This window comes from Herpailurus yagouaroundi, unplaced genomic scaffold (assembly GCF_014898765.1).
Source record: "Herpailurus yagouaroundi ecotype Mexico unplaced genomic scaffold, PumYag 142, whole genome shotgun sequence".
Classification (NCBI taxonomy): Eukaryota; Metazoa; Chordata; class Mammalia; order Carnivora; family Felidae; genus Herpailurus; species Herpailurus yagouaroundi.
In genome coordinates, this window is record NW_024412397.1 from 4,653,702 (window position 1) to 4,658,958 (window position 5,257).

Below are 5,257 nucleotides of genomic sequence, written 5' to 3' on the forward strand. Positions count from 1 at the left end.
ATGGACGGACGGGTGGATGGATGGATGGACGGACGGGTGGATGGATGGACGGACGGGTGGATGGACGGACGGGTGGATGGACGGACGGGTGGATGGACGGACGGCTGGGTGGACGGACGGATGGGTGGACGGATGGATGGGTGGATGGATGGATGGGTGGATGGATGGGTGGGTGGATGGATGGGTGGATGGATGGATGGATGGATGGATGGATGGATGAAAATGAACTCCTACTATGTTAAGCAGTATTATAGAAAAATGAGCAAGGTTGGGCAACCACAGAAGATGAAGAAATAGCACTTAGAAAGTGATTCAGGGTGGCCCAGGGCTGTATCTCTCAGACACCCAGCATTACAGCAGCTGATGAGACCAAAAGCTATGGATTCCAGAAGCTCTGATGTTTGCTTCTCCTCAAGTAATTCATCTCTTTAAACAATATTTTTTTTTACTACACAAATAATACATGGTTATCTTAAATCAAGTTAAAAACTTGACAATAAAAATTTTTTAAAAATCACCTGTCCTTCCTCCATCTGGAGGTAATGGTGTAAACAATTCGATGTCTCTTTCCATACATTTTTATGTACATGCAAAGATATATGGTATGCGTTTAGAAAAACAGCTTCAGATGGGACAAAATGTTTTAAAATCTGCTTCTTCACTCAGTAACATATCATGAGTGTCTGTACTGGTCAAGACTCTTTCCATTGTAAATGACAGAAACGCAACCCAAGCTGGTTGAGTCACAAAGGGAATTTATGCACTGGGTAACTGAAAAGTCAGGGGCTCAGATGAAGTCCTCAGGAATCCTTCCCGGAGGCTGCCTTATTCTCCAGCAGATTCTCCCTGTGGTGGTCCCTGGTGCCTGCATCTGCAGACCCTGGCCACCTCAGGGGAAAGAAGCTCTCTCTTCCCCACCGATCCAACAATAACAGGGTCCCCTTGGCTCTCAGTGGCCCCTTGGGACTTCACCCCTCTTGTTGGGGAAGGTGCTGCTTTCCTTAGCAGGCTTTGTCTCAAGCCCATCCCCATTGGTGGAGACCAACTCCAGAGACTGAGTGGGAGAGGGCATGATTCCCCAGGGAAACGTGGGGTGTGTGATGACAAGGGAGGGGAAAAATGACACCTTCTCCTGTGATACCTCTTGTGTCAACATAGACTTCCCGTCCCAGTTTCTGCTGACATGATACCTTTTCCATGTATGCATGATGGAGGTTTACTAACCAATCCCCACGATCCTTTCCAACTTATTGTTCTAAAGTGTATTGTAAGGGACATCCTGATGCTTCAGCTTTGCCCAGATCCTTCAAGGACGCTTAATTCTCCTAAGTCAGGGTAAAACGGTTACTGAGTTTATAAACTAGACGATCCAAGGACTCTTGGCAAGATTGCAAAACCTCCGTCTGTTCACATCCCAGAACTCTGGCCTCTGGTTGTAAAGGATTCCCAGAGAGACCTACCCCCGGTCTCCCACCCAGGCTGGCCCAGACCCAGAATCGCATCTCCTTCCTCTCCAAACAAAACTCGTATTTTAGAAGTACGGCTGATCTCAGGATACCCGGGTGGCTCGGTCAGTTAAGCATCAGACTCTTGATTTCGGCTCAGGTCATCATCTCACGGTTTGTGAGTTCACGCCCCACATCTGGCTCTGCACTGACAGTGTGGAGCCTGCTTGGGATTCTCTCTCTCTCTCTTTCTCTCTCTCTCTCTCTGCCCCTCCCCTCCACTCTCTCAAAATAAATAAATAAACTTAAAAAAAAAGAAGTAGGGCTGATCTCACTTCAGACAAAAGCAAGGTAAGTACTTGGACATAGTAAAATCCACACGATGGTATAGTTTACTTTCTGAAGTGTGGAATGTGTTTGAGGAGAGATGTTTTTTGAGCGGGGTGGGAAGTTGGACTGTCTCTTAGTTTCTTCAGGCTTACCCTCCCTCACCCCATAACCCCATCACAAGTGACCAGAACCACAGCCCCTTCTGAAAGGTGGCCTCCTCTTCTGTGTATTTCACTGTGAGGCCAATATGGCAGCCACTGCTGGGATGGGAAACAGAGACAGATCGGAGGAAAGCATGAGTTAAAATCCTGTTCTGACGATAACTTCTGCAAATGACTCGTGAAGACAACAAATGTTCGAAATGTTCTTGGCCTGTGGCAGATACTTCAACAGATGATCGTGACAGGTATAGACCCTATTGCACTCTCACTTCTGGAGAGTGCTACGCCAGCATCGAAACAGGAATTAGAAGGTCACACACAGAAGCAGGTGTGTGGGCCTCTAGCACAGCCACTGCCACTAACAGATCCTATAAAACAGGTCATGCCCTCTTCTGTGAGATCTTAAATAGTGGCATTCACTCGGTCCACCCTGCCGGGTCGCTCAGAGAATCACACGAGCTAATGCCTGTGAATGTATCAAGAACTATACAAAAACAGGCATAGCTGTTGTTACCCAAGCCCTTTTAGGAAGAAAGATATTTTTATAAGCTCAATGTATGTGGAAAGAAGCAGAATCATGCACTCATAAACCTATTTATCTAGTATAATCAGAGTCAGAACACTACAGAATTTTACCTTTTTTTTTTTGGAATGACCTATAAGCAAAACGTGCATGCTCTTCTCAGTGACAAGTTCAACTGTCAATAGAGGAGTTCAGAACCCAAAGGATATGTTCAAACATATTCCTAACCCTGTGATGTGTCTGGATTGCTCAATTTAGCCTCAGGAAATCAGAAAGAAATATTTATGTGTGAAAAGCACTTTCTCAAGAAAAATTCCACAGGGCGCTCAACGTTTTCTACCCTTTCAGGGGAAATGCTAGAATTGCCTATTCCACTCATTTCTTCAGCAGATACCTCTTTACATCAGGTACCAGATTGCAGGTGCAATAATAATAATAATCAGGTGCTGGGGTTACAACATAAAATAAGACAGTGCCTAGCCTCAAGTAGCCTCTAGTCTGATGGAAGAAATAAATGAATAAATACAGGCCAGTCTAAGTGCTCGATAAAGCAAGCAAACCCTGATCACATAGTGTGTTTCCTCCACTCTGTTGTGGAGGGTCCTGGAGGTCTGGGCACAGGACACGGGTCCTGGACTCGGGAACACGGGGGCCTTCCATCTGCTTGCAGACTTTCCCCTGGGTGGTATGCAGAGCAAAATATCCATCTCCTTCAAGACAGAGGAAAACTGCCTTGTGGATTTCTGCATGACTGCAGCAGTATTGGGGGAGTCTCTGTGCCTGGCCGTTTCTAATATGAGGACTCGTTTTCATAGTTTGGCTAAGGGAGCAGGGGGAAGGAGTTCTTGGGTTTCACACCATTTTCCTAAGGAGTCAAAGCCTATTCAGATCAACCTGATGGGAAGCAGGCACTGGGCCAAGCCACTCCCCAGCTCTGCCTGTTGCCCTACTCCTGACCTGCAGACCCCCGGCCACCCCCTCCCCCGCCCCCGAAGGCTGTTGGTCATCCTGAATCAGGAAGCACGATTGCAGAGCACCAATGTGTAGCAGGCAGGGCTCCTGGGAGATGAGACCCAACTTGTTTTTCTTTGTTCATAAAGCCAAAGCTTCACATTCTGTTGTTAATGCCATTACTTGTTTGTTTGTTTCCAGCTCTAGGGGGAATACCTTCAGTCTCAAGGGCACAGCTGGCCTGTAAGTGACCTTCAAGTGACTACCCAAAAAAGCCCCCTCCATGGGGCCCCCTAGGGAAAGGGTTTGGTGAGCTGAGCTCTGGTGGTGGACTTCACTCCCATCCACCTCTCCCTTGGCTTTGTGCAGTGTGCAAACTGCCCAGCAGGATAGCAGCCCGCATAGGTCCTGCATTCTGAGGATTTTATTTTGGTCTGGAGAGTACTGTAATTTTTGTGTTAAAACAATGCTGAATATGTAAAGGATCTCTTTATTGTGGGGTTATAATTTTGTTCCTGTGTTTTTTTTTTTTCTTTAGAAAATGCCAAAAGAAGTGTGACTGACATTTTTAAAAACTTACCGAGAAGTAGAAGCTGCCTTGCAGATCCTATTTGCAAGTTCTGCTTCCTGTCTGTGATTTTTATTCATACGTTGTAAAGGGTAAGTGTTCACGTGTCTTTACCTCATTTATTCTTCCTATTCCAGCCCCGGCTCCCAAATTCTTGGGAAAAGGAATCAGCTTTACACCATCAAGTCAGGATTTTGAAGCAATATTCTGGGATGTCTTCTGGGCTCCACAGCTATTTTGAAATGAGACAACCAAATTCTGATACGGCCAGTTTAGCAGAACATTCGCAGCATTGCTTCTGTTTGGGTGTGCCCTACTCAGTTTGGGAGTAGGACAGAAATGGGGGTACTGGCCATACAGAAGGAACCCCAGCACTGCTGGGGAGCAATGGATTCCCAGATCCCAGCGTCTGCTGCATTAAGGAATATTTGCCCTGTACCCAAAGGGCTCCTTTGGTGGTATTTGTTAATTTGATGTTTCACAATTTCTAGAGACTCCTACCGCGGAGCCATGAAGGTTAAATGGGTGAGTGGCAGAATAGGCAAGGTTAAGAAGCCAGTTCCCCAGGGATAATCAGAGCAGGCTTTACCAGGGCTGGCGTAGTTCCTGTTTTTCCTACACTCAGGAATGGACGTTGAGGCACAGAGCAGGCAGGAGAGTGATCTGCCCTGGGCTGGCCCGGGACACCGGGGAACAAACTTTTTAAAGTTGAATGCAATAGCCGGGCATTTCTGGGGCCGGCAGCCTTCGGAGGCCGTCAGCTGTGACAGGTCACCTCCTGGGACACCCACCTGGGCCTCTCTTCTTGGGGGAGCAAGGCTTTTAGGGAAGGAGGAGCAGCCGCGCAGGGAGGGGTGGAGAGGGCTGGCAAGAACCCGAGGCAGCTCTGTTGGCCAGGGCGCCCCCTATTTGATATAACGACTGGGATTTGAATGTGGAAGCGTGCTCCCCAGATGATGTTACAAACATACATAAATACGGATTTAGACGCATTTAGGGAACACTGTCTCCTAGCCAAGGGGTAAGCGTTTAAAGAGTGCGGCGCTCTTTATCCCTGGAAAGCACACTCGGGCGTGTTTCAGCATCCTGGGCCACAGCGGTGGGGTGCAGTTGGCTCCTTGGGAAAGGCGCTCGGGCAGGGGTCGCCAAGACGTCCCGAAGGTCCCAGACCCCCGACGGGGGGCTCACCCCGGGGGGGCAACGTAGGAAACCCAAGTTGGGGCAGATTCAGAGGAGAGAGGAACGTAGCCGAGTGGTAAATGCGGGGTTGGGGTGGGGG